Below are 21,970 nucleotides of genomic sequence, written 5' to 3'. Positions count from 1 at the left end.
TCCCCCTATCATAGTCCCTCTTTATTTTTTTCTGCACCAATCCTCCTCCTTTCCCCCTTTCCCCTTCTCTCTGTCTCTCTCCCTCCTGTTCTCTAGGCATGAGTATCCCTTCTTTCTCTGCCACCACCAATGCTGCCATTGTAGGAAAATGGAGATTGCCTACTGCCCCTGCCTCCTCGCCTCTTCTGGTTGCTACTGCAGGGCATTACTTTTCTTCTTTTTTCTTTTTCTTCTCCTCCTGTATTATAGCCTAAATGATGATTGCCTACAACTCCATTCCCTGATTGTTGCTGGATTCTATGACTCATCACAATGCCTGCTTCAGGCCAGCTTTGGCATTTAATGCGGGGACTCTGAGGTGCATTTCTCCTTCTTCTTCTTGGTCTTGTCTCACTTGGTGGGGGTGGCCAACATTACCTACTTGCTCTTGCCACTTTTAAATACTTGTCTTCTCCTTCTTTTCATTTCTTCTTCCTTATTAGAGTTCTTTTAAGCTCTTTTCCCTCTTGTCCAAGGTAGAAGTTGTATTTTCTTGTTCTTCTTCCTTTGATAACTTCCTCTCAAGATCTAGTTGTTGAGATCAGCTCTTCCTCGGCTGTGCACCAAAATGACAGCAACCCTCCCACAGTAGAAAATGAACATGAAACCAAGGTAGAAGTGTGCAAAATCTATGCACATGGCTGAGCCATTAATCAAAAAACTGAAAAGAAACCATAAATCTTCCACTTAATAATGAACAAATTCATTATCTTCATCATCTTCATCCATATCTTCAACCATTATACAAGAACAAAAGAGAAAAGAAGAATTTCTACACAAAAGACAGAGGAGAGAGAAAAGAAAACAACTTTTTGCACCACCAAAAAGGGAATATGTAATTGGACAAGAGATGGAAGGGAAAGCGGCACATAACCACTCGTGCACTTCCCCCCACCTCTTCTCCAAAAAGCACACCCCTTTGTATTTTATTATTTCTTTGAAACTTTGATACATTTGATATTCTAAGACCTTTGGCCTTTAATTTTGAGTATTCCTACCCTTCACAAATGCATGCACGTAACACTTTTGTGTATATCATTTATTTATGATAGATGTGGATGTGGCCCCCTCATATCTCTATCTCTTTTTGGCGATTTTGTAACAATGTAGTATTCTTCTCTTGACAAAAAATAAAAATATGATGCATGCTTGGATTCTTTTGTGCCTTGTTTTGATGTTTCTTTTGAGTGTCATCATAGAGTCTCGATTTGTGTTGTTTTAGGGGAACGGAATGGGACTATGCCTTATGGGCAAAGAGGTCGAGCTTTGCATCCCTCTCGTTTCCCATTGTCCTTGAACCAAGTGCAGCATGAATCCGCTTCGACCCTGACATTTCTGCATAAAGTAGTTCATCTGGGGCTCGACGCTAGTTACTTCCAAGAAACTTGACCATTATGAAAACCCCGATTCAGGTCGATCCTAAGTGGGAATGGCCGGAATGCTTCCGCTACATGGTAGACTTGGGAGGACCTAGATTGCAAACCCCATGACATTCCGTGAGAGTTCTGGGCGGCGCTTTCTGGACTCTCTTCCCGATGGGCTGCTAAGACGTGTCCTGCGAGCGAACAGGTGGACACATTACAGTTGATATTAGAGCGAACCAACGAGGATCTAATAATTTCATGGAAACTTAATGAGGGGAAATAGAGCAAATGTTGTTGTTAAGAACATTTCCTTACTTACTTATCGATGCTGACCTGCAGAGTCGCGAAGCATGGAATAGATTCTTGGTGTTTGAGGTCATGTTTATGACTGCGATGCATGCCTCAGATTATCGACGGAGGCTATATATGATGAATATTCTAGACCGCATCTACAATCCTTCACCCTTGTACGTGGAACGGAGATGGACGGGTGATTCAGAAATTTATTACAGAGCTTCCCACCGACTTGCGTACCTTCAAACCAACTTGAAGAGAATCAAGTGGATGGAGGACTTAAAGATCGTGAAGCTGTTCATCTTTGTGGAAGCTCACATAAATGCAACCCTACATGTCGGCAGTCGAAAGGTCAAGCAAAACACATATGTGTATGAGGAAGTGACTCGAATAATACCTACCGACAGAATCAAGGTGTTGGGACGTTATGAGAAGAACGGGTATCAAAGGAAAGGATACCCCAAGCTTCCTATGACCTATCGATTTCTGAAAATCCATGACCCCAGTCCATACTATTACTCAGTTCCCTTAGCTGAATGTAACACAATCTTATTCTCCATTAGCTTGTTCCATTATCCCAAGAATAATTGTACTCGAAAAGGGCTATGCCCATATGAATGAAATAGACTTTTTATCAATGATTGTCTTGACTATGAGTATTGATAAAGAAGTTAAGTGATTAGGTCACTTGGCTAAAAGCTGAATTGGGCATGTAATGTAATGTGAGAAACGTTTAGCAAGTTTTTAACGTAGAGAATTTCAATGCCCGGGCACAACCTCAAGTGCAGATTCCTAGTCCGAACCCTACACCAAGTACGGCCGTGATTCAAGAGAAGAAGTTTCTTCTCAAGCAAATCAAGCCACCATAATTTGATGGCAATGGAAGGACTGTCCAATTGATGTCGAGATCTGGATCAAATCCATGGAGGATTATTTCGAAGCAGCTGCACCTGCTAACCAAGCTATGCTCGCCAAGCTGAAGCTTACTAGTGAAGCAAGACTTTGGTGGAAGCAATGATGCAGAGACCAAGGGATCTCGGAAGGGTCAGTTACGTGGGAAAAGCTTAAAAGAGTTGTGCGAGGAAGATATTTACCACCTGCCTACCGCATGCAGAAGATGAACGAGTTCTATGAGCTAAAGTAGCTTGGACTATCTCTTGATGCATACTATTCAAAGTTCATCTCTCTTTTGTAGTACGCGCGACAAATGGATGACACAACAACTGTCAAAGTTTTGTGCCGGATTAAACCCACCTATAAACACCCACCTTGAATCAATGCGCTCAACAGATCTATAGGATGCACTCATTCGAGCTGCACCCATAATTCAGGAAGTGCAAACCAGGCCAAGAAATAACAAGACTTGGTCTTACAAGGATCAAAAAAAGGGAGTATATAGGTCCCAGGCCAAGAGAGTGCAAGGCCAAAACCAGGGACAAAGGAAGAAAGCTAGGACCAACACTGTCAATAATTTTGTTCCTACCCAAGGTAATGGCCACAATCTCCGTTGCTTCCATTGCAATGAGCTCGGTCATTTTAAAAGGCAGTGTCCTAAGCTTAACGAAGGACAACGTTAAGGACCATTCCAGGGAACCGTCCGTGGCCAAGGAGCCGTCGTCACGACTAAAGGAAGATTCTCTAGTATTGCCAACAGGGAGATGTGCGATGAAGAAGACCTGACCACCATGGAAGCAGACTTTGAGAGGGCGACAGTCCATGCCGCCCTTCACAAGAAAGGCCCAAATCACCAATTTTCGGTGATTCAGACTCCATCGGATTATCAAGGTAAAGGCTTCAGAACCTTGATTGATTCTGGTAGTACACATTCCTTTATCTCACCAGTTTGTGCAAAAAGATTAGGAATAGCCACAATAGATGCACCTACCTTACTTGTGGAATTCGTGAGGTCACTTGTACCAAGAAAACTGCTAAGGTGAAATTCCTACTGGGTGGAAAGTCGACTTCGATCAAATTCAGGGTTATGAACCTAGGTATCCATGAGAGTCTGCTCAGAATGGATTGGCTTAAACCTAATGATGCCCACATTCACTGTGGAAAGGGCCAAGTTTCCTTTCAAAATTCTGAAGGGGAATTGGTCACAACTCAAGGAGAGGTTGGGAAGCCAAAAATTCAATTGGCCAAAGCATCTCGAATAATAAAGGGAGTTAGAAAGGGACTACGAGTCTATTTGATTAAGCTTAATAAGCTAGACTAGAATCAGGAGTCTAAGGAAGAACCTTCATGGCTAAAGGAGTACGCTGACGTATTTCCTGAATAGCTGACAGAACTTCCGCCTCAAAGGGAAGTTGATTATGAAATCAAGCTAGCACCAAGAGCTTCACCAATTGCAAAGAGACCTTATAGAATGTCCATCCCAGAAGTGATTGAGCTGAAGGAGAAACTCAAGAAACTGTTAGACCAAGGCTACATCCGTCCCAGTAGTTCACCATGGGGAGCTCTAGTGTTGTTCCAGAAGAAGAAAGATGGAACACTTCGGTTATGTATTGATTACAGAGGGTTGAATCAATCAACCATTAAGAACAAATATCCTATTCCAAGAATAGATGAACTTCTTGACCGTCTTCAATATGCAAATATATTCTCCAAGATTGATCTCAGGTCTGGATATTATTAGATAAGGATTAAGGAAGAGGATATCCCAAAGACAACATTCAGCACAAGATATGGACACTTTGAGTTCACATTCATGTCATTCAGACTGACACATACACCTGCTACCTTCAACATGTTAATGTAGGATATCTTTAGGCCCTATCTTGATGACTTTGTACTCATCTTCTTCAACGATACCTTAGTCTAATCCAAATAGGAAGAAGATCATGAACCCCAGCTTTACATTGTCCTTGAGACAATGAGGGCACACAAGCTTTATGCCAAGAAGAAGAAGTGTGCATTTTTCAAGCGACAGATTGAATATCTAGGATTCATTATTTCAACGGAAAGAATTTTAGTAGATCCGACCAATGTCAGAGATGTTTTGGAGTGGCCAACACCAACAACTGTCAAAGAAATACGTAGTTTTCTTGGATTTATAGGATGGTACAAGGTTTTTATCAAAAACTATGCATTGATTGTAGCACTGCTGAGACCGATCTACTGAAGAAGTAAACATCAATTGTATGGTCAACTGCTGAACAATCCAGTTTTGACAAACTAAAGTAAAGCTTGGTATCAACACCTATCCTTAAACAACCCAATTCTTGAGCTAGCTAGAGAAGAGGCATGCCATGAACCAACCTATCAGAAATTGTTAAGGGAGATCCCCATCAAGGATCAAGACCCGAAGCTATAGGTAAAGTATCTAGAATTCTCTATCAATAGTGGACTTGTCTACTATAGAACGAGATTATGTATATCGGCAAGCTAGTCACTCAAGCAGAAAATACTTTGGGAAGCTCATGACTCCCCTTTTTTAGGACATTTGGGCTATGCCAAAACCCTCAATACAGTCAGAAAGAGCTATTACTGGGAGAGGCTTAAAGGTGACGTTCTCAAATATGTCACTGAATGTTTGTCTTGCCAACATATTAAAGCTGAACATGTCAAAATGCCAGGGAAATTTCAACCACTTGACATTCCCCAAATGAAATGGGACTCAAACATTGCAAGGTTATTTATCAAGGAGATATTCAAACTGCATGGGTTGCCCAGAAGAATCATTAGTGATCATGACTCTCTTTTCACATCACACTTCTGGAGATCTATCTTCAAAGCCATTGGGACTCAACCGATGGTCAAACGGAGCCAGTCAACCAGGTTATTGAGGATATGCTAAGGGCACATTGTTGCCACAAGCCCAAAAAGTGGATTCAATATTTGCCACTAGTTGTGTTTGCCGATAATGGTTCCTACCAACAAAGCATTCAGATGACACCTTTTCAAGCATTGTATGGGCACGATTGTTGAAGTCCTTTAAACTTTTCGGATCCAAACCTGAGGGTTGAAGCTTCAAGACAAATGCTGGAAGATATGGATGACCAAATCAAGTCAATAAGACAAGACATCCAAGCCGCCAAGGATAGACAAAAGGCTTACGCGGTCTTGAATTGGCAAGATAGATCCTTCGTTGAAGGTGACATGATCTTCATTCGCGTACGGCCAAAGAAGAGTTCCCTATCCTTGGGTGAATGCAAAAAGCTAAGTCCAAGGTATTGTGGACCCTACAAGATCCTCAAGTGCCTAGGACCCAATGCTTACAAACTACAACTCCTTGAGAACCTAAAAGTTCATAATGTATTCCATATCAGTCTATTGAAGAAGTATGTGACTAACCCTAGTCACGTACTTGACGATCAACAAGTTGTAATGCCCAGCCATCGTTTCCTTGAGCTACGACCTGACAGGATCTTAGATGTTAGGGAGAGGCATTTGAGATCTAGAACCTTGAGAGAATACCTCGTCCCAGTGGAAAGATTATCCCAAAGAGGATGCCACTTGGATGGATGAAAGTGCTCTCAACCAACAATACCCCCAGTTCTTGTCGAGATGAGGACATCTCGATTCCTCTAAGGGGAAGAGAATGTAATATTTCCTATTAGATATGATCAATCCCCCACCCTCATTAGGTGCTACCAATGATCCATGGTGCTCAAAGTTATAAGGCCCCCATTATGAGGAGAAGCCAAATGTGAGCCCGAACATTGGTTGAGTCCTGACTTGTATATCAGATGAGATCTATGTGACCGGATGGAAAAAAGGTGACCGTTGTGGGTCTAATCTTTGGATTAGACGGAGTGGTTAAACTAGTAGCAACTCGAGGCGCATTGCATCGAGTTGCGGGGTAAGGGAGTTAAAAGGGGCCCCTATTGTGGGGTCCGGGGGCCACGGAAGCGGCCCCTGGTTGGGGGGTCCCAGGGGGGCCAACGGCCACCCCTGGCGGGGGTCCGAGGGCAGCGCCCCTGGCCCGATGGTAAAGGGAATATTCCTTGGAATATTCCCTGGCCGACTAGTGGAGGCTCATATGGTAGGTCGGTCAAGCCGACCTAATAGCCTTCGCAGGCTATAAAAGCTAAACACCTTCATAGCCATCGATCACTCGTCTTTCACCCAGTCAGAGTTGTTGTTCCAACTAGCCTTAAGCTCTTTACCTATCTTCTGTCTAGATCGCCATCTAAGCTTCACACAATGGAAGCACACGGGTGGGCAGAGCCATCTTTGTATCAGTTGTTTGGAGTTAAAGAATTTACTGATTATCCTCTTATCTGCTGTGTACTCTCTATCTCTTTCTCAGATTCTGTTCGCTGCACCGTGTAATATTTTACATGGTATCAGAGCCCAGGGGGCTCTAGAGATCGGAGAGTGTGCAAGAGGCAAAGGCTTCAACAGCAAAGAGAAACTATGTCGACTTTCGGAAGCGGTTCTAGCACATCAGGAAGCAGTGCAGGAGGTGGTGCTACTGTACCGGTTATTCAAACACTGAGGATTCGTCCACCAACCTTCAGTGAAGGCAAGTTAGATGGTACAAACTACACCTTGTGGAAGTTCAAAATTACAACTATCCTTGATTCTTATGAGCTTTTGGAGACTGTGCTAGGGACTGACGCAGAACCACAGCCTACCCCCGATCCATAAAATCCTAGTGTGATGATTCCTCCGAATGGAGATCTTCTACGAGCTTGGAAACGAAGGAATGCAGATGCATTGTGTGCCTTAGTTACAAGTTGTTCTGACAGTGTTCTGACTTTGATTCAGCATACAACGAAAGCGTCAGAGGCTTGGAATGTACTAAGGAGTCAGTATAAAACACGAAACCAAACAAGGATTCAAAACTTGGAGAATCAACTAACAGTGGAGAAGTTTGTTGAAGCAGAGACTGTTGAAGCATTCATCACTCGGATTAAGAATCTGCGCGACCAGATGGCTGGTGCTGGGATACAAAAGACTAGCGAAGAGCTAGCTTGGAGGTGTCTTCGGATTTGTCCACAAAAGTTTGATGGACTAGTAACTGCCCTTAATACTCAGGTGAGACCTCAAACTTTGACTTTTGAGGAGTTTTGTGCATTATTAATGGAGGAGAAGTTGAGGCTGAAAGCCCGAGAAGGAAGCAACAATGGAGATGCTGCATTCTCTGCCAATGCAAAAGGCAAAGGTGGTTCCTCCATCAAAAATGATGGTGACAAAAAGAAGAAGGGCAGAAAGAAGAAGTTTCAAGGAGAGTGCTTCTACTGCAAGAAGAAAGGACATGCAATTGCAGATTGTCGTGTCAAGAAGGCAGATGAAAAGAATGGTACCCTTAAAAGTAAAGAGAAAGAGATAGCCAATACGGCTGAAGCAGAGCTGGAATTATTCATGGCGACCATTGAGGAAGTGTGCTCCTCGGCGCAAGAAGAATCTACCACTGACTCATGGGTGTTGGATAGTGGGGCCTCCCGTCACATGACCAACAAGAAAGGTCTATACAGTTCTATGCAGCCTCTACAAGAATCCATCACTGTGACGGTTGGAAATGATGCTAAATGCTCTGTTGCGGGCACAGGTACTATTTCTTTTGTTGCTGCAAATGGTGAAGTCAAAAAGCTTTTAAATGTGTTGTATGTTCCCGAAATCAGGAGAAATCTCTTATCAGTTGCTACCATAACTAATCTTGGTCATGAAGTGAGGTTCAAGAAGACAGGTGCAGAAATTCTTGATAGTGCTGGCACAATTGTTGGCAAAGGAGAAAGAAGGAACAACCTGTATGAGCTAAATGCTCTTACAGCCACCGCTGGAGTGGGCACAAGTAAGCTTTGGCATGAAAGGTTTGGACACATCGGATTTGCAGTGTTGAAGGAGATGCAAAAGCAAGGTATGGTTGCTCACCTACCTACAATAACTGAATTGAAGGAACCATGTGAAGCTTGTATGATGGGCAAGCAATAGAGAAAGGCATTTCCACATGATGGACCTAAAAACGGGCCGGCACTGACTCATGCACTAGCCGGGCCTCGTCACTACGCACAAGACAACCCCTCGGCCTCGCGGCCAGGAGCGTCTATCAAAATCTCTGCCTTCCTAAACATTGCGTTTGTAATATGTCGTTTGTAGTCCACTCTTCTCTCACCCACTACTCCTCAGAGGGAGTCCCTTGCACATAGCCAAAAGGCTCGAATCACATACACATGGGGTTCCTCCTACGGCTCAATGCCGTCAACCCTCTGCGACTCTCCTACACCTCGGGGATTGGCCCCTCGATGCGTCGCTCAACATATAAACATTTCGCACAAAATCCACTCAAGGTACCATTTAATCGTATACAGGAATGTACCATTGTCCTTACTTCTCTTTTCCCTGGACCCCACGACTAGCCTATGGCTTAGGGTGTCATGTCTCTCACTCAACGTAGGTCAAAGTCCTAATGAAAACAATTGCTGTGCATCCAGGATTTCTGATACCTTTAAATATTGCCATGATTTATGCATAGTGTGGATGCCAAGTGCTCAAACAATTATGAAATCAATATTGTGCACATGTGGAAAACATCCTTTCAATGACTTTCAACTACCATTCTTATGCGTCGTTGCACAAACCTAGCACCAAGGGAAACCCTCGTGCTACTAGGCTCTTATTTTATAATTATTATCCGTCCTAAATATTATGCATAGAAATCAACAACTTTTCCATCATCTCATACGGCATTTAGACATGTTGCAACTACCCTACCCTCCCATCGATCAAATGTTGCATTGTTGTATGGGTTTATAGGGCATTTTTCCATCATTTTATGTGTAAAAAGCGGGAAAAACCACACTAGAACAAGAAGGTGGGGTTGAACTGAGGAAAATCCTCATGCTTCAGTCCCCACAAACATTCACAAACATTGCTCTTATTTATCATTAATTTTCCGCACCCAAAATGCATTTTTCCCCTATTTTTCATGGTTTTTCTCTATTTTCCCTTATTTTTTGCATTATTTTATTACTGAAAATTCAAGATAGTTTATGGGCTGTGGCCCTTAGTTCCTTCTTGCAGCAAAATTGAAAGTTTAATTGGTGTTCCTATTCATTTTCCCATTTTTATGCCCAAAAACATCATTTTCCCTTGATTCTCCATATTTTACGTGTTTTAGTGTATTATTTTGAACCACAAGATGCATATTTTTCCAATTTTCTGATTATGACCAGCAATAACTCATGGAAAACAGCAACATAAACAATTTTTAGCCCACATGAACAACATTTTATCAATCAAAAGCCATAAAACCTCAAATTTCCTTTGAAAATTTTGAATTACCGCTTATTTGCGTGTTTCGGGTTTCGTGTCCATGGCTGCAAATTTGAGAATCAGCAGCACTTCATGTCCAGCACAATCACAAATCACCATTTCCCGCCCGTGGAGCAATCCGATCCATGCCGGACAAGCCTCCATCATTCTTTCTTCTTCCTTCTTCTTCCCACATGAACTTGCCTTTAGAAGAGAGAGAGGGAGGAGAGAGAAAGACTGAAATCAGAGATCTTCAAAGAGGGCATCATTGCGCGAGCGAAGGGCGGCGATAGAGTCAGGATTCAGAGGGGAATGAGGGGCAATCATCATTTGCAGGGGTTGTTTGCAGGCAGCATGATGCTCCTCCATCTCCATAGCGCATTTTTCGGCGCCTACAGCCACGCCTTCTCTCCACGATTTCATCTCCTCTAATGCATGAAACTTTCATGCTACATTCAAATTTTGGGCTCCCAAAGGTCATTTGCCCATTTTGGCCAAATTTTGTCCACCCCTTCGCATCTTGACCGGTTTCTTGGCCATTTCCCCGTCCGGACTCGGAATTGAGCTCTGAAAAATCCTGGGCGTCCGGCTTAGCATCCCGCATTGGCCAGTAGCTCGTGTCAACCCACATGACTGTCTGAAAAATTATGAAAAATCAACAAGTGTCGCTCGGGTGCCTTTCAAGCACTTTGGCGCTTAAAATCGTCCTAGATCGAGCCGCCGCCTTTGACATTGAATATTTTTCCCTTGATATTCATAATTTTTTTTAAAAGCACTTTCTGTCACCTAAATTCCGCTCTCATTGGCGACCACAGGATAGGGCGACTCAGCCCGTTGAATCCACGAACATATCTGCACAAAAACAACCCAAGAAGCATCAAACTGATACAACACAATTATATAATAAAACTCAGCACAATGCTCCCCCTGCCCCTGAACAGAACCAAGGCATGACACCCACAAGGAGTAGGCCGAGCATCATCTAATAGAAGATCCGAAGTGAGTCACTAACCAGCTACTCCAACACAGCCAAACTAAAAACCCTATCCAAGAGGTTGCCCTAAGTGGTAGTCTGCACTACTTACCAACTAAAGACAACACAACTAGGAGCTCCTACAAGGCGAGGACTCCTATAGCCTAATCAAAGAATATTTTCTTTCAGTATAGTTCTTCTTTTAGGGTTTATATTGGATGAACCTACTTGGGCATGTAAAAAGAAGGGAGCTGAGCGTAGTGACCCAAGGAGAACAGGGCATCGGCCTCAGGACCTGTCTCGGCACCCAAGGACCTACCAAGCCCTCGCAAGGCGACACTTAATCCTTTTCTAACGCTCACTTTTATTTTCGCTCCAACCTTCCTTGTTTTGTCATCATTTTTTTTTCAGCAAGAAGCCACCCCTAGGAAGACAAGGTATCGGCCCCAGGTCTGACTCGTCCCCAGGAACCTACCAGGCCTTCGCAAGGCAATGATCAACTGCTTATATATTTTCATTTCTTTTCTTTTCTTGGGATAGGGGTTAGAACCCCTTTTTACACCCCTTCGTATTTATATTCATATTTTAGGATGTACAGAGTTTCTTGGCATCATCATTATTATCTTCTGGCAGGCTTCTCTAACTGCCTCACTACTAATAAGAACTCCTAGAACGGCTGCCGAGCAGGCTAGCAGAACAGGGCCACTAGAACTTCCTTCTAAAACAGGGCTTTCGATGTCTAACAATGTCTTTGCAGGAGGCAATGACTACTCCGACCTCCCTCAAACATACTCAACCTCAACCTGGGACTTCATGCCTTGGTTGCCGGTCCCCAACAAAAATATCTCCCCTCGACAAGTACAAATACACATATAACAGGAAAGAAAGGTACTCATAAAGGAGAGATATCACCTGGATTGGCCACAAGAAGCTTCCATCGCAGCAAAGGCTCCTCCAGGCTCCACAAAATTCCACGAATTGCGAAACCTGTCCAGCACAACACTTAAAACAAAAACCCGATTAAACGCACCCGCACTAGATAGGGGAATGGCCCTCTTGGCCTAATGAAATGAAACACTTCACTACAAAACTGAATTGGCCCTCTTGGCCTAATGAAATCAAAGAATACTACATAATATCCTCCTGGAAACAACTATGATAGACATCAAAGCATACCAGTCCCAGGGGAACAGGGCTCGTAGCCCTAAACTAGGTGCATTAAATTATGACCTATCCCTCCTGCGTATATCGCAAGAGGTGTTCGCATCACATGTCGTCTAATCAGTCTATGGGTCCAAGATAATAAAGGCAGATGAGTCTCGCTTACCCTCTACATCACCCAAATCAACCATCGCCTGCCAAAGAGGGCATGTTCAGAAAGCATACCCCACAAACGACCAGGTCCTGTCTCACCATCAATAGATATATCGGGACAAGGCCCACAATTAAAGAAGAGGTCTTCTTCATACGCAAAATTAGCCAAAGAATCGGCAAACTGATTCCAATTCCGTGGAATCATCTGAAAAGATACTCTATCAAATTCGTCTAGCAGGGCTATGGCAGTATGATGGTACATGCAAAGGATGGGGTTTCGCACCATGTACGTCCCATTGAGTTGATTTAAAACCAACTCAGAGTCCCCTTTCACCAACAACTGGCAGATACCACCCTTCTTTGCAATATTCAAACCCATAATCAGGGCTTTGTATTCTGCCATATTATTGGTAAAATTCGCCCCGAGATAAGCAGCTAACTTCATAACAATGCGTCGTCGGGGGTCTCGGATGACAACTCCTACACTTCCTTTTTTGCATGCACCCCTGGACGCCCCATCAAAGTACAAGGTGTACGTCCATAAAGGGTTTACATATCTCGCCATTCGGAACTCTACTCGTAATTATGGTAATCGAAATCCAGCATATTCAACGGGTGGACTGTAGGCTCCATCCCTCCATCATGATTGAATTCAATAGGGATGCTCGTCAAAATTTGTAGGCAGTGATGGCAAAAGACCTTGATCTCCCAAATAAATGTCCCGCCTTCTTGCTCAATCACCTTTGTATCCTTTGCTCCACCAAATGAGCTTTCCCTGATGATACCTCTGTTCCAAATATGGGTGTTCTAAATAAGGGATCAGACGACCCATCAACCTCTATCACGATTTCCTTGCAGATGTTTGATCGATCTCGCCTAGACCTGCAAGGCAGTCATAGCATTAGTGCAATCAGAAATAATAAGGTTTAATCTTATTAAGATTAACCTTATTTTTAAATTCTATCCCTTCAAGGTCAGCTAACAATACTGTGGATTTATTCTTTCCTATTCTAACGATCCTATAGGGCCCATCCCATTTGGGCTCTAACTTGCCTGGAAATAATTCATGTCGTGCATCATAATACAGAACAAGCTATCCTTTCTTGAAGGTGTATTTCTTGGCTTTGAGGTCGTGTAGCTGCTTCATTCGGCGCTTCCCCACTTCTTGGTGCAATAAGCTCTGCAACTTAAGCTCATCTAAATGTGCCAATGTCGTCAAGCGCTCAAAAAGTGTGTCTTCATCGCTCAAAGAATGATTAATGGCAAACCGAATGGTCGGCAGCTCAATTTCTAAAGGCAAGACACACTCCTCCCCATATACTAACTTGAATGGGGTATGGACAGTGGCTCGTTTGAAATTCGTATTATAAGCCCACACTGCCACGTATAACTTTTTATCCCAATCCCGTTTCTTTTCTGACACAATTTTGGACAGGATGCCCACAAGCTGCTTGTTGGTGCTCTCAACTTGCCCATTGGCTTGCGGATTATATGGGGTTGTCTTGTTATGCTTGATTTGCCACATCTCTGTCAAACCTTTAATCACCTTATTTAGGAAATGGGTTCCGCGGTCTGACACTAATTCTTTCAGCGGACCAAACCGACATATTATCTGCTCTAAAAGAAAACTAGCAGTTTCTTTAGCATCATCTTTCCTTGTTGCACGTGCTTCTGAACACTTCGTGAAGTAGTCGGTCGCTACAATGATGTACCTCTTTTGCGTAGTCGACGACGGAGTAATAGGACCCACAAAGTCTATTCCCCACTTCTCAAATGGAAGTATCGCCATAATAGGGGTGAGTGGTCATTTCCTATTCTCTCGACTATCATGTCGTTGGCAAATATCGCATCTCTTAACATACGCAAACGCATCCTGGAAGATGGCAGGCCACCAATAACCTGCTCTTAAAGCCTTTTGTGCTGTAAGCCGTCCAGCAAAATGGCCTCCGCAAGAAGAATCATGGCACTCTTCCAAAATGAATGGCACCTCGTCAGGCATCACACACCGGCGATAGATGTCATCAACCCCTTGCCCATATAATGTACCCACAATCAAGGCAAACTTTAATGCTTGTTGCTTAATTTTCCTTCTCTCAGCTTTAGATAATTCGGATCCCGCCTCTCCCGTTGATAAATAATGTATTATTGCAGCATACCAGGAGGGAATAGATGCCGTATCTATTTTAAATAACAACTCCATGTCACTACCTTCAGCCACAGATTCTTTGGGCTCCCCAAAGTCCACAAGACATTCCACGATGCCTTGCAACCTTGGTGGCTTACTCCTGATTTTGTAATCAAATTCCTGCAAAGTGATCAACCACTTTGCTAGATGATCAGGCGGCTGTAGCTTATTCATCAATAATCGAAGCCCCTCCGCCTTCGTATAAAGCACGACTTTCTCATAGAGGATATAATGCCTGAATTTCTTGGTCCCAAAGACCATCGCTAGACACAGCTTCTCCATGTAGGTATAATTGATTTCGGATACCCCCAGCTTCCGACTAGCAAAAGCAATCGGGTGATACCACTTCTCTTCCCAAATTTGGGCTAAACAGCAGCTAATACTATACATGGTGGCTGCTGAAAATATATAGAACACCTCACCTCTTTTAGGTACTTTTAAAATGGGCGCTCTTACTAGCTCTTGTTTCACATCCTCAAATGCTACCTTACAAGGGTCACCCCATACAAACGAACAGCTAAAAGACAATAAATTTGTAAGTGGCAACGTTCTTTCTGCCAAGGCGTTAATAAATCTACGGTAGTAACCAACCGAAGACAGAAAGCTATGAACCTCTTTTGGAGTGCGTGGTGGACCCATGGCAACTATAACTTTAACCTTCTCGAGGTATGTCGCAATTCCTACTGAACTGACCACATGACCCAGCAACAGCCCATAAGGTACTCCAAAAACACACTTCCTTGGATTCAGGGCGATGCAAAATTGTCTACAGTGCTCAAAGCATTTTCTTAAAATGATCAACTGCCTTTCTCTCACGGTGGCGGCCCCTAAGTCATCAATAAACACCTTCAACTCTTCAGGGGATATGTTACCGAATGTCTTATCTGCTGTTCGTTGCCACGAACCAGGCGCATTGCATAAACCAAAGGCCATCACATGGTACGCAAAAGTACCAAATACAGTGATAAAAGTTGTTTTCAACTTATCCTCTTCTGCAATTGCCATTTGGTTGTATCCTGCAAAGCAATCCATAAACGAATATATCTCCCTACCCGCTAATTGATCCAAAATCTGGTCAATAAATGGCAACGGGTAGTAGTCCTTAACTGTCTGCTTATTCAGCTCCCTAAAGTCTACACATAATCGGATTTGATTATTATTCTTCTTTCTTATCACAACCGGCGAACACCATTCCGTGTGTTGCACAGGAAAAATCAAACCCGCTTTTCGAAGCTTCTGTAACTCTTCAAACAGGCCGTCCCTCAGTTTGAAAGGCATCCGCCTTACTTTCTGCCGTACAGGACGACTGCCCTCTTTCAACGGAATTGTATGAACAGCAAGACTAGGAGGAATGCCTCTCAACTCATCATAACTCTAGGCAAAGATATCACGAAATTCTTGAATCAAGGATACATAGTCCTCTCTTTCTGCTGTGCTGAGCATAGAACCTAATTTGATTGGCCGCGGATCATCAGGCGTACCAAGGTCTAGCTCGATAACATCTGCATCTCTTATACGATCTTGGCCCTCTATCGGCTCATTCAAAGTGATCTGATAGATGTCTTCCGTGGTGGATCCCTCTTTGGACTCATCACTCGAGGATGTCTCACTGGCAGATAAATCTTCTAATATCTCCAATTCTGTAGAAGATAGAGGAGCTCTCTCACTCTGCGGGGACTCAGGATAAGCATCAACTACCACACGCTAGGCACCTCTGCCGAATATTAGTCAACCGGCGGGTATATCTACTTGACAGTCCGCTTGCAATATCCAAGGTCGTCCAAGTAATACTTGGTAACTTGGACGGCCTGCAAAACGAATCACCCTAAAGTCCAACAGGCATTCTACATTTGCCACAGTGACATGGACCTTAGTAATGCAGCCTTCCGGCTGTCTCAAACTATCATCTGCCATTCTGAGAATTGTGAAGGTATCTTTCTGGATCGCAAGACCCAACCATTCCATTAGTTCTGAACTCATAATGTTAACAGATGATCCCGTGTCGACAATGGCATAATCTACTAATATCCCATCGACATAGGCTACAACCCTTGGGCAATGCTTCTCAGCATGCTCGAACCAGTCATCACCAACTCGCGCAATACTCAAAGGTTCTACGATATAACCGGTACGTAAAATCTTTCTAAATTCCTTGCGTACTCCTGGGGAAAGCTTAATAAGCTGTAAAAGATTCACATCCGGCTTGACTTCACAAAGAGAGCTCGCCAAATCGAATTCATGATAGTTCGATAGAGCTCGCTTTTCACGCCACACCATCCGCTCTTTAGGTCGCTGAACCGGCTTTATTGCCTCTTTCTTAACTTTCACCTTCTTCTTTGGTGGTTCCTTATCGACTTTACTTTCTACAAGCTTCAAAGGTCCCCCTTCCAGGGCAGGATCCAAAACTTGCGTTCCTTTGTCGCCTTGTTTAGGGTTTCCGTCGACAGGTTTATCCTTGTCGGCTTCTCTACCCTTTTGACCTCTTGTAAGAACAACTCGCAGATTAGAGGTTTCAGCATCATTAACACGTACAGCCTCAATCAAACTAACCCCACTACCACTAGGTAGCTCCTCCACTGTAGTCTTTGGTCGTTGAAGTATTTGTTTAGGCCCATCTTCTCGCTAGGAATCATTTCCTTGGGCACGATGATTAACAGGCCCTGGTTGCCGACTTCCTCGCTGGAGGGAACTGATCTTACTCCAGCAAGTAGCTGCTAAATGGCCAGATTTTCCACAAATGTCGCACTTAACATTTGGGCAATTTCTTGGATAGTGCTGCCCACCACACCATTTGCAACTAAACCTCGAAGGTGCACCCTCATCTGAGTATCTACTTCCTATCAAATTTTGTTGTTTTTTAAGGAAGTTGACATCAACGGCTATTTGCCGATACTGCTCCGTAATCATGTCGGTATAATGCTTCATCATGTCCTTAACCTCGCCAAGAACATTGGAAGAACTCGACTCATAGCCTTGGTCATTACCATGTTGTTCCATCGGCCTAACAATTCGATTAGGCACTGGTTGTTGAGCCACAGGCATGGCGTTAGAATTGACCGCCTAGCCTCCACCATTTGGAGTCATTTGACTGCCTGTAGACATCGACATGCTAGGGGGAGCTAGTAATAAAGGGACATTATGCATCATGTTCCCTCTCCCATTAGGGTTAGCCATTTCTATCCCTTGGCCACTACTGCCATTGGCCATTGCCATATTATTTCCCAATACTAAACCCATATTCGAATTGCCTCAAGAAGCATAGGCTGCTTGTAGTCGGGATTCCACCTCTTGTGCTCGTGTAATGGCAGTATCTATATCCCCCAAGGGGACACTACTCAACTGCAATTGGATATTAAAGTCCAAACCATGTAGGAAATATTGCAATTGGGCAGCTGTGGGGATAGGAATAGAGGTGTCCAACTTACAGAAAACCTCTTTTATTTTATTCGCATAAGCACGAATATCTTCGTGTGGTTCTTGGCGGGTCACATTAAGTACACGCAACCAATATTGCCCACCCCTTTCAGGGGCAAACTCCCTTCGAAAAGCTCCATAAAATACATCGATGTTCAATATGGTTCCGGCTTCTAAACCATGATACCATATAGCGGCTCTTCCTTTGAGAGTCATATTGAAGAACATCATTAAATGTCCTTCTTCTTGAATGCGACAGTTAAACATCAGCTTTTGAAACTCCCTAATGTGGAGTTCCGCATCTTCCTCTACTAGCCCATTAAAAATGGGTAGCGGGTAACCTAGAGCCGGTAAATCCGTCATTCCTGCTAGAATTGCAATAGGCTGCGCCATGACGAGGATTGGATTTGCACTAGGAATAAGGGACGGTGGGGTTACACCTCCCGCACTTGATGTGGACTGACTTATGGCAGAAAGGGGAGCACTAGAGCTTCCACCTTCTCCTAACTTACTGCTTGTGACCCCAAGACCAGTAGATCCACTCCCTCGTAAAGGTTCAGCACCGCTACGTTTAGGGGAATATCTCCTAAAAATTTCAGCACGTCGCCTAGCTCTTTCGTCTCTTTCTTGCTTTTGGATTTCTGCTAGACGATGCTTATCGATAAATAATGGATCAATCTCAGTATCCTTTGGCATAAACTGCTAGTTGGACCAGGATTTGAGGACCGCCACTTTTAAGCGGCTCCCAGCAGACGCACCAGTGATGGACCTAAAAACGGGCCGGCACTGGCTCATGCACTAACCGGGCCTCGTCACTACGCACAAGACAACCCCTCGGCCTCGCGGCCAGGAGTGTCTATCAAAATCTATGCCTTCCTAAACATTGCGTTTGTAATATGTCGTTTGTAGTCCACTCTTCTCTCACGCACTACTCCTCAGAGGGAGTCCCTTGCACATAGCCAAAAGGCTTGAATCACATACACATGGGGTTCCTCCTATGGCTGAATGCCGTCAACCCTCTGCGACTCTCCTACACCTTGGGGATTGGCCCCTCGATGCGTCGCTCAACATATAAACATTTTGCACAAAATCCACTCAAGGTACCATTTAATCGTATACAGGAATGTACCATTGTCCTTACTTCTCTTTTCCCTGGACCCCACGACTAGCATATGGCTTAGGGTGTCCTGTCTCTCGCTCAACGTAGGTCAATGTCCTAATGAAAACAATTGTTGTGCATCCAGGATTTCTGATACCTTTAAATATTGCCATGATTTGTGCATAGTGTGGATGCCAAGTGCTCAAACAATTATGAAATCAATATTGTGCACATGTGGAAAACATCCTTTCAATGACTTTCAACTACCGTTCTTATGCGTCGTTGCACAAACCTAGCACCAAGGGAAACCCTCGTGCTACTAGGCTCTTATTTTATAATTATTATCCGTCCTAAATGCTATGCATAGAAATCAGAAACTTTTCCATCATCTCATACGGCATTTAGACATGTTGCAACTACCCTACCCTCCCATCGATCAAATGTTGCATTGTTGTATGGGTTTATAGGGCATTTTGCCATCATTTTATGTGTAAAAAGCGGGAAAAACCACACTAGAACAAGAAGATGCGGTTGAACTGAGGCAAATCCTCATGCTTCAGTCCCCACAAACATTCACAAACATTGCTCTTATTTATCATTAATTTTCTGCACCCAAAATGCATTTTTCCCCTATTTTTCATGGTTTTTCTCTATTTTCCCTTATTTTCCGCATTATTTTATTACTGAAAATTCAAGATAGTTTATGGGCTGTGGCCCTTAGTTCCTTCTTGCAGCAAAATTGAAAGTTTAATTGGTGTTCCTATTCATTTTTCCATTTTTATGCCCAAAAACATCATTTTCCCTTGATTTTCCATATTTTACGTGTTTTAGTGTATTATTTTGAACCACAAGATGCATATTTTTTCGATTTTCTGATTATGACCAGCAAGAACTCATGGAAAACAGCAACATAAACAATTTTTAGCCCACATGAACAACATTTTATCAATCAAAAGCCATAAAACCTCAAATTTCCTTTGAAAATCTTGAATTACCGCTGATTTGCGTGTTTCGGGTTTTGTGTCCATGGCTGCAAATTTGAGAATCAGCAGCACTTCATGTCCAGCACAATCACAAATCACCATTTCCAGCCCGTGGAGCAATCCGATCCATGCCGGACAAGACTCCATCATTCTTTCTTCTTCCTTCTTCTTCCCACATGAACTTGCCTTTAGAAGAGAGAGAGGGAGGAGAGAGAACGACTGAAATCAGAGATCTTCAAAGAGGGCATCATTGCGCGAGCAAAGGGCGGCGATAGAGTCAGGATTCAGAGGGGAATGAGGGGCAATCATCATTTGCAGGGGTTGTTTGCAAGCAGCATGATGCTCCTCCATCTCCATAGCGCATTTTTTGGCGCCTATAGCCACGCCTTCTCTCCACGATTTCATCTCCTCTAATGCATGAAACTTTCATGCTACATTTAAATTTTGGGCTCCCAAAGGTCACTTGCCCATTTTGGCCAAATTTTGTCCACCCCTTCGCATCTTGACCGGTTTCTTGGCCATTTCCCCGTCTGGACTCGGAATCGAGCTCTCAAAAATCCTGGGCGTCTGGCTTAGCATCCCGCATTGGCCAATAGCTCGTGTCAACCCGCACGACTGTCTGAAAAATTATGAAAAATCAACAAGTGTCGCTCGGGCGCCTTTAAAGCACTTTGGCGCTTAAAATCGTCCTAGATCGAGCCGCCGCCTTTGACATTGAATATTTTTCCCTTGATATTCATAATTTTTAGCTATTTTTAAGCACTTCCCGTCACCTAAATTCCGCTCTCACCACAAGAAAGCAAGAATAGAGCATAGGCTCCTCTAGAGTTGGTGCATGCTGACTTGTGTGGTAAGATGCCTACACAGGCCTTAGGGGGATCTTCTTATTTTATATTGATTGTCGACGACTACAGTAGGAAGATGTGGGTTTACTTCCTTCGTAATAAGGCTCAAGCTTTTGGTAAGTTTAAAGCATGGCTAAAACTTGTTGAGAATGAAATAGGGAAAAGTGTGAAGAAATTTAGAACAGATGGTGGTGGTGAGTTCAACTCAAAGGAGTTTGAAGGCTTTTGCAAAAGCAAAGAGATCAAGCGTCAATTGACGACGCCTCACACACCTCAGCAAAACGGTGTTGTGGAATGCAGGAATCGCACCATTGCAGAGATGGCAAGATGCATGCTAAAGGGCAAGGGATTGCCTACCCATTTTTGGGTTGAAGCTGTTAATACTGCAGTCTACATTCTAAATCGGAGCTACACAAAGGCTCTCAAGGGAAAAACACCTCATGAGGCTTACACTGGTAAGAAACCATCTATCTCACATTTCAGAATTTTTGGATGCGAATGTTATGCACATGTTCCAGATGAGAAGAGAAACAAGTTAAAACCAAAAAGCAAAAAATGTATCTTCTTGGGTTATAGTGATGAGCAGAAGGCTTACAAATTATATGACCAAGAGGCAAAGAAGATCATCGCGAGCCGTGATGTGGTGTTCAAGGAGGAGCCGCATACAGTGGAGGAGGAGAAGGCAAGTTCTTCCACTTTATCATCAAGCGAAGAAGGAGTCCACTATGAACCTGTCCCGAGAGCTATCCCTATCCTTAAGGAGGAGGAAGCATCATCTTCAGATGATGAGGAAAAAGTTCACCAACCTGACATCACCCCACCGGAAAATCCATTGCCGCGCTGGGTGAAGCAGCTCTATGACCACAATAATCCTATGCCTGCATCTGTTGAGGAGAAGGCAGATAGACCAAGGAGGGCTTCTGCTCACATAGTCAATATGGCCTTGATGGTTGAGATTATGAGAGAATTAAAGGAGTCAACTGACTTAGAAGAAGCACTTGCAGATCTATCATGGAAGGCTGCTATGCAGGTGGAGTATGACAGCATAATAAAGAATGACACTTGGGAGCTAGTGGATCGACCAGCAAAGCGGAAGGTTATTGGCACCAAATGGATCTGGAAGGTAAAGTACAAGACTGATGGTACCTTAGAAAAGTACAAAGCTAGACTGGTTGCCCAAGGATTTTCACAAGTTTAAGGGTTTGATTTTCAAGAGTCATTTGTCCCAACTGTCAAAATGACCACTATTCACACGGTACTT

At 43.6% G+C, this 21,970-nt stretch overlaps 1 pseudogene; it reads right to left on the bottom strand.

The window, feature by feature from the left end:
• LOC148015414 (cysteine-rich receptor-like protein kinase 42) overlaps positions 1 to 21,970 on the bottom strand; it is a 113,150-nt pseudogene that overhangs the window by 28,955 nt on the left and 62,225 nt on the right.

This window comes from Lygodium microphyllum, chromosome 24 (genome assembly GCF_053477565.2).
Source record: "Lygodium microphyllum isolate KBCC chromosome 24, Lygodium_microphyllum_v1.1.10, whole genome shotgun sequence".
NCBI lineage: Eukaryota > Viridiplantae > Streptophyta > Polypodiopsida > Schizaeales > Lygodiaceae > Lygodium > Lygodium microphyllum.
This window is presented reverse-complemented; position numbering and strand designations above follow the sequence as displayed.